Genomic DNA, 19,538 nt, shown 5'->3' with positions numbered 1-19,538 from the left:
TAAAAAAAAAAAAAAAAAAAAAAAAAAAGGAATCAAACAGAAAACAAAAAACACCTTTGTGAAGAAACTTAGGACAGAGCTAAACTGATTTTTTTTTTTGGGGGTGTGGGGGGGGAACAACCTCCAAATTCTGTAGTTTACAAGCCAAGATACTTATGTGCCAAGGAAACTTTGGGTTCTGAGAGCTGTACCCCTTGCACAGATTTGCTGTTTTTATTTCCTTGACCTAAAGCAGTAGTAAAGTTTATTGATTATATTGGCTTCCCATCAGCATGGTGGTCTGCCCCATCACCAATTGGAAAGGTGTTGTAAGGGCCCAGAGAGCATCCATCCCCTCCTGCGGTCTGGTTGCTGGGACTTGGGGCTGGCATGGGGATATCTTGGTTCCAGACTTGGCTCCCAGCCTGTGTTGACCCCCATGCAAAAGAACATGGAAGAAAACTGAGGCAGATTTAGAGCAATTATCAGAGAAAAAGCCAAGTATGTAATGAACAAAGCAATGCTGGTTGGCAAAATAAGATTATATTCCTACCTCTATCTCAGTGAACAGTCTTGTCCCAGCGGAGGGACAGGCTGAGAAATGACAAAAATAGTTCTGGCAGCTTGCCTTGGTCTAGTTCCCAAGAAAACTTGGGTACAACATTATCTCACCCAGGGGGTGGCCTGTGGTGTTGGTTCAGTATAGTTCTATTTTATTCATGGCTGATATTTTTATACTCTGAGAACGAGAAAAAAGCCCGACTGAAGTCAATCCTGTTGTTCATCCCCAGGTTCTCTAATATACATGTCCACCCTAATGAGTAGTTTACTTTTAGACCTCAATTATTTCTGCTTCTTTCCCATGAGATGGTGCCTGGTGTTTGAAATGGTGTTTCTGTTCCCAGTGCGTGCCATTCTCATTTAGTCTAGACCAGCTGAAAAATACATAGGCAATTCCCACTTCCTTCCTTTGCAGAATTTGCAGTAATAACCTGGAATTACAGTTCAACATCAAATCATTTTCAGCAGACAGCTTTCAGCAAGTAAATACACTCAGCTTGCCAAGCTTTTGTCCTGAAGTATAAAAACTATCCAGATTAAATCAGAATTTTACAAGTTTTCATTTTCTCATTGTGATCTATGAGCCGTAATGCATGGTAAGGTAAGAGCACTTATTTGTTTGAATTTATGTGATGCTTTTAATATCAGGTTCAGATTTGGGGGGCAGAGGAGCAGAAGCAAAACAGTGTGAAGGGGCCAACCTTACCACCACTTTTACAGCACCTACTCTCTTGTGGTGTATGCTATGAAACAATAATTACCTTCTTTCTGACTCTCCACTTTATAATGAAGAGTTGTAATGAAGAGTCCACCTTTGAGAAATATATAAAAACCTTTTACTTGTAGGAGAGAAAACAAAAACAAAAACAAAGAATCAAAAAAAAAATGCTTTTTAGGGGTAGCAAAAATTCCAAGTGCCACTAGAATACACGTAAAATGAACTGAGGAAGGAAATACTTTCTGGCATCCACTGCATAAGGCTAATTTGAACAACAACAACAAAACACACACACACACACACACACAAAAAAAATAAAATGCAAGCAAACAAATACACAACAACCCAAGACCATTCAATGGTACTAGGAGGGTCTATATGATGCCAGCTAAAAGCACAGTGTAAATCCCTGGCTGGCAACTGAAACTGTAGTTCAGAAAACTCAAGGCAGAAACAAGGATTTGAGATTTTCTAGTGATGTTAGTTACCTATTAGAACAAATCAACATTGGACTGGAAATTCTCCATTCCCCATCTGGTCTCGCTGCACTGCAAAAGCATTCAACTATCATCTTCCTTACAAGCGTGTCTCTGAATACCTAGGCTATAGTGGTTGCCTATCATCCCAGTAAAGTGGAATTTATCTTTAAGAAGCCTGAACGGATCCAGATTCTTGTATGTTTACCCAGACCACAAAGAACATTCTGTTCATCCGCTTCCCTGACCACCATCCCTAGGCTCTCTTCCATTTCCTAGGACCATTTCCTAGGACCACCTGCAAAGTCACTTACACTCTCCTTAGGCTGTTGTCAACACCCACTTATTTGGCAAAACATCAGAGAAATTATCTACCTTGACAGTTACTTCTTTTCTGTTTAAGACATGCTTCCTTCCATCATGCAATGCCCTCCTCCCTACTGAACAGATGTACAATCTCGCTGGAGTTTTCTCCCCGCTCTGCTCCACTTTTGCCCTTTCTCTCTCTTCGTCTACTCCATGGCTTTTTCATTTCGTAAGCTCTGCCTCTGGGGAGTTTATGCTATGTCTTTGAGAACTACAGGAGGAGAGATCCCTTAGCTTCAAACAAAATGTCTTACTAGAAGACAAAGAAACTGTGAGTATAGAAAATCCTTTAATTTGACAGTAAGAAAAAAAATCTTTAGGGTTTAGTTGTTCTCTTAAAATGTCTAGCATTTTAACTAGATAAAACAGCACTAGCATAGAGATAAACAAGAATGTGGATGCACTGTTAGTACAGAAGAAAACATATTCCATGAAATTCTATAGTATTCCAGCAAAGCACCTTCTTTGAAGAAAAAATGTAATGAGTATTGAAATCTGGAATGACAAAAAATATATATAATTCTATAGCCTAATACTATGAGATACTCTCTTTTAGCTGTATCTTGCAACTATTTCACTTTGACCAGATTTACATTTCTATCATGAAATACATCATATGAGCATTCACCTTACTCCACCATGCAGAACCAAAGCTGCCACTACAGGGGTGTACATTTGACAGGCTGGGCACAAGCAGCATCCAAGCCTTGGGCTTCCCTGGGCTCTCAGCTGCATGTGTCTCATCTCACATGCTGATAAGATTGCATACGCATGGCTCAGAACTTCGAATTCATAAGTTCCTGTGTTTTAGCAAGGTTTTCCATTTGTTTTTAAGAAACTTACACCTTTGTCAGAGGGGACATATTTCTTTAGGGGCAAGCCGACATTATCCTGGGTGACACAACCTGGAAAAATGTTTCCCAAAGCAATCAAATATATAAACTTGCTATTATTAGAAATCCAACCAGCTATAAACAGACTAGATTTTTATATATGAGAGATATTTTTAAATAGGATAGCTTATGTATGGGGAGGGGGAGGTTTAAAATACCAAGTAATCTAAATATTGAAGGATGTGATCAAATTCAGTGTACAGAGCAATATTCTTACTTTAAATGTCTTCATACCTGGAATATGCTGTAATCCCAGTACAGATGTTGGGCTGATTCCTGTGCTGCTTAACAGACCTGCTCTCATTTTTCACTCAGCTTTCAAGTGCTGCTCCCACTCAGAAGGTTCCTCCCATCTGGAGGAACCAGGGGCCAAACTGCAGCCAAGGGTCAGAATGGTTCAAGGCTGTTCCAGTTGTACATCCTGCCCCCTTTCCTGGCCTTTCCTTCTGGCACTGAGAGAGGAAGAAAGCATGCCCTGATCTGTGTAAACATCAGATGATTTCTCTATAAAGGTGGCCTTTTCTTATGCCTGCTACTGCGCAGAAGAATGTCATTGCTGTTATCTGGGTGTACAGTCACCATTTTAGATCGGATAGTAGTCATACAAAAGATACCTGGGGTTCCAAGTTATTGCTATACACAAGGCCTTCTCCATGTGACCTGATATTTCAGATACCTTCTGCTGTAGAGGTGGACAATCATGGCTTGTATAGATGTGGTACACTTTCCTTCTGGAAGTAACAGAGCTGAAATAGTTGCACGGTGCTTGAGATAATACCCTCCCCCCATTCACATGGTGATACAGCTTCCAGACAGTGTGGGAACTCTACTGATGGGCTGGTACAGTCTCCTCTGTACCTTGCCAGAGAAAATGCACATGCATGTTCTGTGTTCTGCTTTAGAAATTGAAACAAATCTGGATCCCACTTTGAGTGAGGCATTGCCAGACAAGACCATGCATGAGAAATGCATTTAGAGACATCAAGGTACCACGTCGTGTGCCCTCACAGAGTGCTGTGCCAGATGTTCTTGGTGAGCAAAGGCTGGCAGAATAGCCTCAGGACCTACAGGAGATGTAGGTGTCCCTAGGATGGAGCTGGAGGCTAGATGGGATAGCCTAAGGCATCCCAGCTGGCCTTCAAAATCTGTTTTAGGCAACTGACTCAAGCTCTGTGGAGAAAGTGTTTCTTCAAGAACTAAAAACCAAAAGGAACTCCAGTAATAAAAATTATATATTCTTATTTTTCTTGCCATCTCATCTGTTTATTTTCTTGCCATCTCATATGTTTATTTATTATATAAACCATATGTCCGGGACTTGAAAAAGCTCCTGCCTGCACATGACAACAATCTAGTTCAGGTGAAAACAAAACCAAGTGTCTGTCAGGCAGGAGTGATGTTTACAAGCCTAAGAATGGCTTCTCTGGAAATATATAACACAACTTGAGATAGGGAGAGAGAGCTTCCAGGGAACTTGGAATGGTCAGGACATGCTAAGCCAAAAGGCTGATGTGAAAGGAAAAAGATGACCCTGCCTGTGTGAAATTCCCCAGGGGATAGGAGTGCATCTTGAAACAATCAATGATCATAAAGAAAAATATGAGCACAGGGTGTCTGGAAGACTTCTGGCAGGTGCTTTTCAATTTAAACGGGTAATTGAAATTGCATTTTAGTTGGATACATTGAAAACAAAAAAGTCAGTGAGAAGGAGCTGATAAATCTAACAGAATGTTTTTCACAGCACTCACTTTTTTCCCAAAGAGTGAAATGACCAGTTACTTCCCTCACACCCCAAAGTCTTGCACAGGAGAAAGACGTGCCTTGAAACCTCAGATTAAACTACTATGGCAGGAACTCAATCTTGCCAACTAACCTCAATGACGATAGACAGACAGAACACGTCTGGACAGACTTCTCTCTGATACCCATGTTTCAGCACATCAATGCCATTTAATGATCTAAGCCTGTAAAAGTCAGGAAGCCATCCTTGCTTTGCAGACCACTAACTTTTGAATTTCAGTGCAACAAAAAGCTGCATTTCTAGTATTACTTGCTGCAGGTCTGCAAACTGGCTATACCAGAAGTTTGCAGGAGTAAGTATTGATTAATGAAATGAGGCAGTAATCAATGAAAGCAAAAAGTGGGTGGGCTCAGAAGGAATGACTCTCAAGAAGTAATTAATGTGTGGACATGCCATATGGGCTGGCAGCTCATGATGTAGTTCACTACCTGCTGCCACAGTTGGCACCGCACCAAGAAGGATCAGTGCATCTGTCAGTCCCCAGGATCTATAACAGCAAACTGCATTGCAGAGAGCTTCAAAACAAGTCTTGAACATCAAAACTCTTTGGTAAATCCCTAGGAGAAAAAGCCTAGAAACATCTATTGTAAAAATAACTATCTTAAAAATAAAACATGGATTTTTTTTCCTAGGCAAAACATAGGCTCAGAAACCTGCCTTTTTCCTGTTCATCCTTTTCAGTTGCAGACTCATCTCTGCTCTCTAAATCTCCTTTAATTATAGTAGTTGACATCCAAATCATGTTTTCTCTTTGGACGTGTTAAAAAAAAAATCCTTCAGATTTTAAGCTTCAGTCTCCACCTTTCACTCCCATCTTTCCAAATTTATTTTAATGAGATCTAGCTTTTCCAAAGAGGTGTTGTATTAGTTAGGAAAAATACACTATGAACAAATTAAATCCCACTTGACTGCTTGTCATTAGCCTCCAAGTACTTCTCTCTTGAAACGCAAACTTGCTCAAGTATTTATGGTTATTTAGCCAAAGTGCAAGGAGACAGATAGCTATTCTGCTTGTCTTTGCCAGCTGAAAGACACACAGCCTAGTTATAAGATGCTGGCAGGAGTTGACACCATCACTCTTAAAAGGGACGAATTGATTTTTTAATCTGACAGCGAATCACACAAAAGCAGCAGAGTTAACCAGGACTACCTTGTGCTCTTGTGCCCAGCAGAAACCATTGAGTGGGCTCAGTGTAAGGCTTTTTTTTTTTGTGGAGGGAAGTAAGTGTAAAATCAAAAATCAGTGGTTCTTGAAGATTAAGATCCTAATGCAAGCAAAATGCTTTGTCCTAAACACTGTAATCTATATTTCACAATAGATAATTTGAATTTCACATAAAGACAGCTGTATCACAAAAAGGCAGACAGTGCCTAACTCTCCAAATAATTTTAAAAAATAAAAAGAACAAAATTACCATGTTTGCTCTTCTTCCCCCTCTGCTTCATCCTAAGTCAGATGTTCATTCTGATCTTACTTTCTAAAGTATCAGACTCAACATCGATATATGTCTATAAACTTTACATAGAGATGTAGCTGACATTCACTCTGAGTCAGTGGCGGGGCACAACTGCAAACTACATTACTCTCCGAGTTTAATGCAAGTGCTACTAGGAATTTATTCTATAGGACCTGCTTTAGCCTTTCTTGTGGCCTGATACAAATTATCAGTTCCATCTAAATTATTGAAAAATACACTGTCAGCTACAATAGACATTTGATTGAGTTATCTATGAAGAAAAAACAGCTATCTCCTTGGATTAAAGAGAGAAATACTCTGCCATATTTGCTTCAGAGAATGAATCAAAGAAAACATGGCTTTCAGCTGAGATGTTTATGTCTGTCTTATGCATCAGCAGATTTGATCATAGTGGAACTTTAATGAGGTATTTGTGCAGAGCAGTTGAAGTTGTCTAATTACAGACTTTTCTAGGAGCATCTTTTGTTCCCAGTGGGACCTGGCCTATTTTCAGAGTAGACTGGCTGGAAAGAAAGGATTAGTTTACCTGTCTCTATTACTGAAAGCTAACATGACTGAAGGCAGTCGACAGTGCCCCTTTGTACCTGCTGAGAAAATTCTCTCCAATTAGACTTTAGGTTCAACTCAATGCTTTAAATGTTGTGCACACAATGCATTTGACTGAAGCTCAGCAATAAGGAGACAAGCAGCTGACAGAAGTTTGCAGGCTCACTGAAACTTATAAAATAAATTGCTTTTATTAGTCTTAGGTGAGAGAAAGCGCAAGTTTGATCTAAGTAGATTTTGACATTCTTGTCTCTTCACAAGTAACAAGGACATCATAGAGTTAAGACACCATGATGAAGCAGCTTTCTATGCACAAGCAAAATTTTGACCACCTTATAAGCCACCAATTCTGCTGGAAGTATAGAAGCCTCATAGTTAGGATGAATAACTAAGTAAGACACCCACAAGAGAAGCTTCTCAAGAAAGTAATGAACATGGAATCAGGTAGATGAAATCTGAGTTATGCGTGGAAGAGTTGGGTTAAAAGAGTATTCAAAGTGGCCATCAACCTGAAAAGGGAGCAATTAACAGTTCACAAGAGGGAATGGTAGACCAAGAAATGTATTCATGTAAAATTTCAATGAATACTGAGTAGTTGGTGCATAATGTCCCTTCTTCCACCAGAATGTTGGCTTTAGTCTGTAAAGTCTAGGAACCTCTTTTGGGAAGAAGTAAAAAAGAGGTCTTATTGCTTTGTTTGCTCTAAGGACTACAGTTTTTTTATCCAAGAGTGTCCCCATCACTGACCTTATTTCCAAGGAAAGTAGTTGCATCTAGGTTCCATAAAGTACTCTATCCTCAGCATGGTTGATCACGTTCTTCTGGGAACAAGGGACAAAAATCCCAGACTATGACTACAGGTTATAGCATTCTATTGAGCAAAGATTCTAGCTTAGAATAAGCTAGTTAAGATAAGGAAAGCATCACACCAGCATTAACTAAAATAAATAAATAAATAAATAAACTATCCAGATGAATCAAGTCTGCTTATTAGGAAGTGTCATTAACCATATATATGGTTATATAACCATATAATTCAGGGTAGAGCAGTACTGTTCAGTGGCTGGACCTCTTAAAGCATCCAGATGTGCTCACTTGTTTGGTCATTTCTGTGTGCCTCCACATACTATATGGAGACTTTCCAAAGGACAAGAGCTCTGCTATGGTTCTTCTGGACACACACAGAAGTAGAATTATGGGTTTCTGGAGAACATTACAACGAGGCAGCCTTGACAGCAGCTGGGTGAGATACTCTGGATATCATAGCTACAATTCTGCTTAAATCATGCTTTTATTGTTGATGTACTGTGTAGGATTTAGCATGGGTTCTTGATATATTAAGTCCATATCTGATCTATCTAAGTGTCTTCACCTTGGTAGAGATGGGCAAAAGAAGCTGCAATATCTTTTCTGGAAAGCAGAAGAAAAAGCGTTTGCCAAAATAGAATCTTCAGCTACTATTAATTACTACTGAATTAAATTAAAATTTACTGTAATAACAAGGAATTGTTATTACAGTAACAGATGAACTACTGTTCATAGGTTTTAAATGTCCAACACTTTGCAATCAAATCTGGTGTTTAAAATCTACAAGCATGATGTTGCAGTTTTTTTGTTTTTCAGTGAGGAGGTAGGAGATGGATGAGGAGGTACAGATTCAAGTCTCCATGGACGTATGTGCACTGAAGAATGAGCAGAGCAGCTCAGCAGAAGGAACCATCCAGAGACAAAGTATGGCAATTATCAGATATGTTCACCAGCTATTTCTGAAGCTCTGTGGGAATATCTGGTAACAGCCATTTAGCCTGATACATCACTCTCCATCTTTTTCTGCCAATACAGGCAGTCAAATCACAGTGGAAAGTTTATAAATGCAGGAGTTAAAAATACATCTAGCTTAAGGGTTTGATCAATGCAAGACTGAGATGTGTGCCTCATATGAGTGTTGAGATGCAATACCTGTACCAAAGCAATACAAGTTCTAGCTGTTTTTCACCTACTAGGTCATCCTTCCATAATGTACTTTCACCCTTCACATATTCCATGTTTGCCAACTACTTAGGCTTTTCCGAACTTACCTAGGAGTCAGTTACAAGCTATAGAATGTCTTCTGCACCACTTAATTAGAAAAAGTGGTGTCCAGAGGAATATATGCATACTTATTTTGTATTATATTTCTGTCTAAAATAATTCACAGGAGGGCTTGTTTTTGTTGTTGTTGTTTTTCTTTTCTTTTCTTTTTTTTTTGGTAGGATATGGAAACTAGCCTAACATACATATCTACACTCTTGCAAGTCTGTCCTATGCCGTTCATCTCCAGACTGATTCCATATATTTTATATGGAATTAACATTTTATGAAAGTTATAATCACATTTTTATTCAAGTGCTTATTTTTCTGATATTCCTACCTTCAACAAGTAAAATAGATGCCTCTGTAAGTGTTCAAGGCCAGGTTGGATGAGTCTTTGAGCAACCTGGTCTACTGGGAGGTGTCCCTGCCGTGGCAGGAGCAGTGGAACTAAGTAGTCTTCAAGGTCCCTTCCAACCCAAACCATTCCATGATTCTGTGATTCTGAAATATGCCCATCCCATGTCAAAAGGAACTGTAGAAGATGAGTTATTAATATTGAGTCTAGCTCCTAGAAACCTGAACTGTTGCTTATATATATATATATATATATATATATATATATCCTACCTTCCATATACTGCAACACTAAATTGTTGAGCCCAATGAGATATTCAGTTCCCCACCAGGTGAGCCTACATTTGATCAGTTAAATAACTCACCTGCTCTCCCAGGCAGCATTGGTGCATCACACACAGCTGTGTCAGTAACATCATTGTATCCTCAGAATACTCCAGTTCTCCTTTCCCCTTTAATAGTTTTGGGTAGAAGAAACTTATTTAACTCTGTGGGATTATTTCCCATTAAACCACTTTACACTGATTTGTACAATCTATTTATTCTCATGAATGTAATTTATCCAAAACTATGCTGATTGGTGTAATGGTAAAAAGCCATGGAATTCCTAGTATTGTCAAAGATTGCACAACAGTGGTAATACATCCTAAGCACCAATTACTACCCCACCAACATAAATAAATAAATACATAAAAAAGAATAGATTGTTATTTTAATTATAATGAAGAAATCGGTTTGGGATCAACTACCATGTTTCAATCAGTCTGCGAAACAATATAGCATTAAATAATCAGTACATTAGTTTGGACTGACTGAATGAAGGATGATATCTGCTCAATTATTAGATTGACAGACATGTTTTCATAAATAGCAGCATAAATTTGCAAAGGGCCCTAGCTTGTCTTGAATGAATAGTAATATCCTATTTTGTAGCCAGAAGTTGTGTAGGTAAGGAAAAAAATCCTTCTATACTGGCTTTCAATTTTACTCTGAGGAGACCTAGAAACATCCGTCTTTTCTTGACAAGTGATAGTAGACTGTACAGGAGAAAAAACAACAACAACAACAACAAAACAAAAGTAAGCACATTTTCATTGCACTGAAAGTCAGAAAACTCCCTCTGCTAGACTTGAACCATAGCTAAAAGCAGTAGTCTTCATTTGAAAATGCTCACTCTCCACCAAGACTTTTCATTGTAGAAAGCAATAGCTGAACATCCCAGACACTTACTTTCAACTCATATGGAGATCTCAGAAAACTGGGAACAACATATGCACTGATTTCATAGGAAATATTCTAATTGTTCCCAGAAGAGTAGGATGATGTCACTGACTTATGAACTATTATCTTTACATTGCACAGGGGTACATTTATACTTAGATAAAATAAGGGCTGCATGGCAGATTACCAAATTGTATCTCCTGCCATGTCCTGTGCACATTCTCCTCCAGTTCTGCCCATCACCAACACCTCCTCCAACATTCATTAGATCTTGTAGCATGTTTGTCACTTGTCTGTTCACTCAGTCCCAGCAGGAGAAATATTTGCAGTTGAGTGTCTTCTATAATAATCCAGCTGGTATTTAGTCAGCAGACAACTTTTTGCCTTTGCTGCAGAGAGTTCAGTTGTGTGCGGGTGGAATTCATCTTATCCAAATATAGTCCATAGAAAGAAATAAGCACTGCTGGCTAAGATTTGTCTACACTATTTTAGGCATTGACCTCAGAATGAGATTTCTGCCATCAAGCACCTATTTCTCTTTGCTGACAGTACAGGGAGCCTGTGATGACTCACACAGTTGTAGAAGTCTACATCTGGTCCAATGAATCCTGACTGGAGTCTCTTGAAGATAAGGGTAAGACCTTGAATTGGAGGCAAGCTTTTAACAAATGCTAACGTAAAAAGCAAGTGTGCATAGCAGTCCTCGCTGCTGAGGAGGTAAACTACATTGGAAGTGAGGTTCTTGCCTGCTATTTGTGGATTTTAAGACATACACAATACGAAACACCCCATGATTTGGTAATATCTGAGTTTATTCCTGTTACACCTCATCTTGTTCTGATGTATATTACTGTCCAAGTTGGTGTTACATATTGATATGTGGAAAACTTGATGTTTTAGTAATTAAAAAGGACTTGCTTAAATTCAGTAGCTTCTGATAAATACAAAAATCATTAATTTAAAATGCAACAGCTATTCCTCAATGACAGTTTATGCAGACAAGAGGTAGATGGCAGACCTTTGAACTTCAGCAATGTGGTAGATTGACACCTTACATGCATGGTAAATATATCTGATTGAAACATCTTTCAAAATCTCACTTGTAATGACCTAAATATATATTCCTATATGAATCTTTTTTTTTTTTTTTTTTTTTTTTGGCTGTTGGAGAACAAAAAACGACACATTTCAGAATATTTATCAAACTACTATTTTAAAATGTATTAATGCACAAATCCCAATGTAGCATTGTTTTTTAAATAAATTAAAAAAAAAAAAAAAGACAACCATGACAAGAATGTTTTTTATATCTGCCATTTTTTTTTTCCAAATTTCTTTGTGTACTCCAGTTGTAGCCCAGTGAATCAGATATCACACTTCCTCTACAACAAAACTAGAGTCCAAGAAATGACATAAGGGGAATGTTACCTGCAAAGTTTTCAGCATCCATCAAGGCTGTCACTATGCCAGCAATCAGAGTTCAATGTAGACAGGACATTCAAAGGTAAGTTTCTTTCACAGATAATTAAAAGTCTATCTCATCAACCCAACAACAGATCTGAAACCCAGGAAAAATCTTGACAGCAAAAAATCTTTAAGACTAATCCCCAAATCCAAACAATAATAAAAAGTGTAGCACTTCTAAGAGGATAAAAAATTGCATGAGCTCTCTATACTTTGTTGAATAAGGATGAGCATATTCCCTGAATGAGAGGATACACAATCTGCTTCTAACTACATAGACATGCAAAAATGGGAAGAAGACATGGAATATAGAGTAAAACCATTATCTTTTATTTGTTTAAATCCATATACTGTTTTGTACATGTATATAGCAGATGAAGTGCCATCATTGCACCTCCAGGGTGCTTGTAAGCCATCTAGTCATTTTCCTGCTTCTGTGGTGTGTTTCTCTAGTGGAAGACTTCCCTGTTGTTTTTTGACATACATGATCATTTTAAAATGACTTTTTCTGTGATTTTGCTTCCCTTTATTCCATGCTTTGCTGGCAGTCTCCATGTTCCTATTTACTTTATGTTTCAGAAAAAGAGAGAGAGAAGAGAGAAAGGAGAAGAGAGGAGAAAGAAAAAGGAAGGAAGAACAAGGAAGAAAGAAGAAAGAAAGAAAAAGGGAAGAAGGAAGAAGAAAGAGGAAGAGGAAGGGGAAGAGGAAGAGGAAGAGGAAGGGGAATGGGAAGGGGAAGGGGAAAAGGGGAAAGGGATTTTTTTTTTTTAAAAAAAAAAAAGATTAAGATCTGAATCTAGCTGTATTTTTCTCTGTTACATTAATATATATATATATTCTATACATGACTAGATGGCATTCTAAAGCATAGAGTTGGATACTGGTGTCTCAATATTTTCCCTTAGAAAACTGAATTTGGTGAACTCAGCACAACGTAATATTGCTTTTTCAGTCATCCTTCTTACTTTCTCTTAGCTGTAAAGAGAAAGCGCTTCTGTTCAGCTGAGTCTAAATACAAGACATACGTATCTATTTCATTTGCTTTACAGATGAATAGGTAAATTACTTTGAGTGCGTATGTCCTATTTCAGGTTCTTTTTTAATAATACTTGCCAAGAAGCAACATATCTTAAGGAAGCTTTTTGCTACAAGCTAAGCGTCACTTGACAAAAGCAGAAAACAACTATGAACATTCTTCAGGAGCTAAGCTGCAAGTATCCATCTGTCAGAAACTGAACTATCTGTGAACACCAGTTGAGCCTCAGTAACTTCGTACTGCACAATGCTGCAGAGCAGAACACTCATCCAGCCATCTCCAGCGCCAGCAGCCACAACACTGTCAGCAAAGCATTCTTCCAGGGCAACTGTCCTGTCCAAAAAAAGGATTAATTAGTATGAAACAATGTTCAATGTTAGTATGATGCAGCATGATGCAATTGTAACACAGCTTCACTGTTTCCAGGACTCTGTTATCTTTGCATGCTAGTTTACTTCAAATTCATTTGGATATCACATTGATTAGCACATACATATTCTTTGGGGTTTAAAAATCACAACCAGATAAACAGCAGGTGCGCTAACAAATCCAACTCTGAGACTTTTGTCACTTGTTTGTGGCACTTGGTTCTGCTTCCCTACCAACAGAATTAGCTAGCTCCTCTCTTCTGGGTGTGCATTTCAGCTGCTATCAGGTAAGAGCTGTGTCATTCCCACAAGACAGCCAGAGCAGTTCAGATTGCATGCCAGCCTTCTTCTTTCCTGGGCAAAATCAATGCAAGCAACAATATGTTTCATTAATAAAGTTAATGCCCAGAGACCTCATTCAAGATCAAATCATTAGAAATTATATTGATTTCTCCCTGGAAGACATCAACCTGAGGAAGAGCTTCCAAATCCTACACTAACATGCTTTTCTGCCATATTCAAGGTGCTAATATACAAGTAAAATTTGTTATTATTTCTTCTGTGTCAAAAGGTGACAGGCTTAGAAATAACTCTTGTCTGATGAAAGACAGGAGCAGGACTCATAACAGATTGCAATACTTTCAAGTTGGCCCTGTGAGTAGAGATTGCACTAGCTGACCTCCAGAGGTTATTTGTAACCTGGATTATTCCATGTTTCTATAAATTGTACTTCCTGGATTAGTCTGACCAAGTGAAACTCACTCTGACATGTATGGGGAGCTGAGTGATGCCATCTCAGGCAGTTCATAAGTATTTTCTTTGAGAATTATAGCTGATTTGAAAACAGAAATGGTGAAAATGTAGGAATAATAAACTGCACAAGTGGGAGATGGGGAAACACTGGATTAATATAGGTTTTGGAGAAAAGGACCAAGGCTGCAAATTGACTGAATATGCAGTGTCACACAGATGCAAGGTATATATCCACCTCCTTCTGGCATGGAGGAGCAGGTGGGTTTTATGCAAGATGTGAAGTAATCCTCACCTTCCTTCCAACTCTGTCAAGGCCTCAGTGGGGATCCTGCCTCTAGTCTGGAATACCACAATTATAGAAAGATGGGAGCAATTGTCACGTCAATGAGAGAGCAGTAAGGATAATCAGAGCCCAAGGAAACATGTTGTGTTGTGAGCAGTTGAAAGAAATGCAGCTGAATTTAAAGAAGACTGAGAGGAAACATAACAATCTCAGTTTACATAAAAGGCTGCTGCAATTACTTTGAGAGCATTTCCTTGTGAGGGATGTGTATTCCAGGACTGTATAGCACTGTGCTTCTGGTAAGCAAAGCAAGTATTCACCTAATATATGCCTAAATTTAGGCCCCGGGTGGATGTATTCTCCCTAACCTGTCAATACTGCAGCGTTCCTCATTGTGGTCCATATCAAAAGGTGTGACTGTTGCAAAATGCCATCCTACATGCTCACAGGTAAAAGCAAGTAAGAAAACAGGCTGGTGGAAAACAAAAGTTTATAATTAATGTGGAGTGCTACATATGAAAAACATCTTTGCCCCATAGTGTAGCCCACAGATTGTAACTAGAAGAGGTCTTATCTTCTTTAAATGTTTGAAGGCTGATAATGTGACTATATGGCTATCTTTATAGGCCTCCATTCCATTTCAGTTGTGTATTTATTAAGCTATATCAAATGAAATCTGAGAAGGAAAAGGAGGAAAATGAGAAATCACCTAACATATGAGATTTCCCGGTCTTTTTCTGGTAGAGAAAATCCAGAATGAATGTTTTCCCTCAACCTACATCTGGTCACCTGCACAGCCCTCTCAACTCCATTAGTTTTAACAGGCTTTCAAACAGCTAATTCATAGAGAGACATCCACTCCACATGCCAGTGATTTAGCTCGATGCTTGAATCCTACTGGAAGTGATTTTACTTTTTGCAAGAACCTTCAGGTATCCATCTGTCCTTGGCCTTTTCTTGTTCTTACCTTACTGGTGATTTCTTCTGCACCCTTGGCTTCTCTGCTCCTTTCATGAAGACAAGCTTTCACATGAGCATCTAAAAAAACCTTGCTTGTGCTGTGTGATTCCCTGGAGTAGAGACCCTCAATAAATTCCAGAAAGGAGCTGAGTTTCTTTAAAAAGGTCTTAAATAAATGAACACAATTGAAAATAGACTTCCTTTGCTGAAGGACTTGTGTATGGGTATTTTTAATGGCACATTTTCCAGCACTGGAAATGAAGGACAGCATGCCTGACAGCTGCATGCCTGTCCCTTTCCACTACCGTGGAGAGGGAACATCTTGTAACAATTACATAGTAGAGTCCTGTCCCCATCCTGAATTGTCTGCACTATGCTAAGTCTTGCCTTGACATTCAATTCATTTTTGCAACTGAGCAGCATTTGATTGCACTTCCTCTTGCCTAAGTATTAGAAAGAATAGCTTTGCCCCTCCCTCCTTTGTAAAGAAACCACTTGTGGTTTTGTAGATGCTCTAAGCTTTTGGGGAAGAGAATAACATATTCCATCAAAACAAAGAACAACCTGGTCACTGACTGAGGCATTTAAATTCCATGTGTTGTGAAAGGGAACAAAGCATAAGCAGAAAAGAAAGTGCTCTTCATTCAGCGTGCATTTTTCTGCAAACACTCCTCATAACCCTGGGCTTGAAAGGCAGCCGAGTAGCAGTGGTGTTGCAGCTGAGAAGCAGCAGTGTTTATTTCCACAGGCAAAAGCTTTTGCTGTAGCTGAGGTCTCTTTTTAACTTTTGCAAAAGCATTGTCAGGAGGTGTAAAAGCATTAATGGAACAATGTGCAGAATGGTAAATATTGGTGTTCCAGCTGATAAACAGACAAACTGAAAAGGCCTAACTACATCTTTGCAGTTCTTGGAAAGTGAACCCAAGAGCTGAACCCACTCAGAGAGACATTCCCCTGAAATGTCTGTATGCAGGCAGTTTGTTTCCTTACCAGCTCAGTATTAATCATAAGGAAAGCTGATTATATTTCAGGCTGTAAGGGATGCACTGACACAAAACTGCAGACATATACGAAGTTCAGTATTTTTCATCCATTTATTAGATCACTTACCACATAACCCATGTGCAATAAGGCTCTTGTCTGGAAAACTTTCAGACTAAAGTTGGAGTCTGTCCATACAGAGGCCTGATACAAGAAAGCACACACACAAAAAAAAGATCTTGTAGAATGACCTTAAAGAACCTTGCATCTGTACCATGACCCAGAAAATCCATGGAAAAATATTGTTACAACTATCTGAGGGGAAAGGTTTAGCATATTTGATAATAACATTGCGGAAGGAGGGAAGGTTCTGAAAGGACGGTTAGCAATCATAGACTGGACTCTTTATTTCCCTATAGGAATGTGCCAATTCAGTAATTTGCATATTTATCAGGGACACGTGTTTAATTTAACCTTTCAAGGGAAATTTGTCTGCCCTTCCACCTCCCTGCCCACGCTGCCCATAGTAGTGCTTAGAAATGCATTTCAAAGGGCTGACAGACTCCTTGCTGTGCAGCCAGATGCCTAACAAGCCTAGAAGTCTGAGCTTGGCTGGCATTTGCTGAAATTTCAGTTTCCATAAGTTTGCTTTGTTTTTGAGCTCAGGATCGCTGGGGGACCCTCCTCATTTTGCTTCTAAAGTTGGAGAATATACTTGAAAAGTGAAGAGCTCCAGTCTTCCCCATGTTATAGACCTTCAAAAATTAATAATCTGGTGCAGACCAAAACCATTTTTTTTTAACAGCAGCAGCAGAATAACCGAGTAGGGGATTCTAGGTTGAGACTTGTCCATCTTCACAGAGCTGTTACAAATCAACAGGCAGCTGTGGACAAGTACTTACCAGAACAGTATATTTCACGAGGTAGCAGAATCTCTCCACAGGAGATTTTTTTAAGAACAAGGCAGACCAGCATTGTTGAGTTATGTCCTGGGTAGATCTGAGCTTGCTGCAAGGCAGGCCATGGACTGCCTGACCCCTGCAAGCTCTCCTGAGACCCTTTTGCTTTTATTCCAGGTCACTGGATAATGCAGCATCTAGTTCTGTTTCAGACTTCTGGACGATGGTTTACATCCTCTACATTTGAAGCTCTTGAGATCCAAGCAGTTTTTAAATGCATTGCCAAAGGAAACCTTTAGGAAAGGGTTGACAGATTGAGTGAAGAGTTTACAGAGGAAAAGCTATCTGCAACTCTTCAGCAAATTCTTGCATTAGCAGTGGGCACACCCCTTGTTCTCTACAGTAGTGAAAGAAATCTACTCTGCACACCAGGAACCTACAAATAAGAAAAATGTAAGCAATTTAAATGGGAAGGTGAGGATGAGAAGGAAGACGAGCTGCAGTGTCAGCTGCCTCAAAAAGTGTATAAACACATGCCCTACCAGCTATTAATAAGAGTAGGTCTGAGGAGGCTAAAGTATTTATATCTTTCACCCCAAGATATTCATGAGAAACTCATTTTGGTGCATGTACTTTGTTTAAATGGTATGAAATTGAAAAACGTATGCATCCTTTTGAGGATGTAGCCTGCAGCTTGCTTACGCTGAAGTCAGTAGTCTCAGAATTGATCAAGCTGGGAAGATGTCAGAGATATTTCCTACATGACTAACACAGCCGCTAGAATGGCTGCCCACAGTCAGCATCATTTTAGCCCCCTTTTTCTGGGATCCTTCAAATGTGAGTAGAGAACAGGACACAGCCTGGACAAAGTCATCCAGCAGCCCATGATCTGCCACCTTTCGTATCTGCCACCTCTTTCATTCACTAACTGGAAGTAGTCAGAAGTAAAAGACTTCAACCCAAGCCAGATGGGCTTGGGTGATGTGTGAATGAGAGGGTTCCTATGTTTGTGTCTGCCTGGGAAATACTTATAGTTTTGTCATGGAAAAAGCCCAGTAAACACAGTGGAGAAGTAGGAACCTCATCACCAAGGAGCTTAAATATTTAGTTGAAATGGGCCTGTTCCATTTTCCTTATTGTAAGAAAGCTCCTCATTCAGTGTTAGAAATAGTTTATCCTTTGCTGTTATAAATAGCAACCCCTACTTCCTACCTCATCTAATTTTTACCAGTATGACAATTTTTCAGTCTTAGGGCCCAATTCTGACTACGTGCCTGCTGACATTACATGGATGCATAACACCATCAGCTCTAATGTAATAGCTCTCTATTCATTGAGGCACAAGCAAGATAAGAATCTGGCCCTCAAAGCACGATTTAAACTTGACCTGGATGATTCATGCCTTTCAGATCTCAAAATGAGATTACTGCAAAGTGCTTCATAGTGGGCTGCCAAAAGGGCTAATCCATTCCCTCAAGCTAATGCACAATACAGGGACTTGATTGTTATCAGAGGTGGGCAGAGTGGGACCTGCCTACTCACTACTTGTCTGTCAGCATTTGCTGCTTTTTGGTGCCTAGAAAAGGTCTACAGCTCTGCTTTTAGCTTTTAAAGCTAATAACGGACTGGGAATTGTTGTTGCCAAGGACATCTGTAAATGTGCCTTAGGGACTTATAAATACTTCATAATATTGAATCGTTCCCGCTTTTGCTAGCCACAAGAATCCCATCAGACCTGTGAGTGTAATTTCCAGTGACTTCTGTCAAATTGAACATGAAAACAAAATGGTGGACACTGCCATGCATTTCACTTGGACCACCTCTACGAATAGCCTGCTATTAATAGACAGGTAATGAGCTGCCTTTCTGACTATTAGCCCTCCATCAGTCTGTCATGATCAGATTTTAATTAATTTGAACTTGGATCTTCCTGTGTGAATTTTCTTCCTTCACCACGAAATCTAAGCCATTTCTATCATATTAAATGTCTTCTCACATTTCAGATTTTCTCTTATAAATGAAGATAAAAACATAAGTTCAGATTCCTAACTTTGGATTGCACTTGCATGACTCCAGGCAAGTTTTTCAATACACTCTGCAAAAGCAAACAATGCAGCATAAGTGTATTTCTGTCCATGGTATTATTTATTCAGAAATCCTTTCCTGCAAGCCTGGAAGTGCAGCAGTCAGATCCTCCACCCCTCTGTAATGGCAGAAGGCTGAATGCAGCTGCAGAAGCACTGGGAAACACTGGAAAAGAATAAAGTAAAGTAAAGTAAAATAAAGTAAAGTAAAGTAAAGTAAAGTAAAGTAAAGTAAAGTAAAGTA

General features: G+C 39.1%; 1 long non-coding RNA gene across 1 annotated transcript in view; it reads right to left on the bottom strand.

The window, feature by feature from the left end:
* Positions 1–15,549: 15,549 nt before the first annotated feature.
* Positions 15,550–19,538, bottom strand: part of LOC118166744 — a 9,727-nt gene continuing 5,738 nt past the window's right edge. Inside the window, exon 3 of the long non-coding RNA XR_004750705.1 lies at positions 15,550–17,646. This is a non-coding gene — a long non-coding RNA (uncharacterized LOC118166744). The remainder of the gene's footprint in view (positions 17,647–19,538) is intronic.

The sequence above is a fragment of the Oxyura jamaicensis genome, chromosome 4, assembly GCF_011077185.1.
Source record: "Oxyura jamaicensis isolate SHBP4307 breed ruddy duck chromosome 4, BPBGC_Ojam_1.0, whole genome shotgun sequence".
In the NCBI taxonomy this organism is placed as follows: Eukaryota; Metazoa; Chordata; class Aves; order Anseriformes; family Anatidae; genus Oxyura; species Oxyura jamaicensis.
Note: the sequence above shows the minus strand (reverse complement) of the source record. Positions and strands in the feature narration are given on the sequence as shown.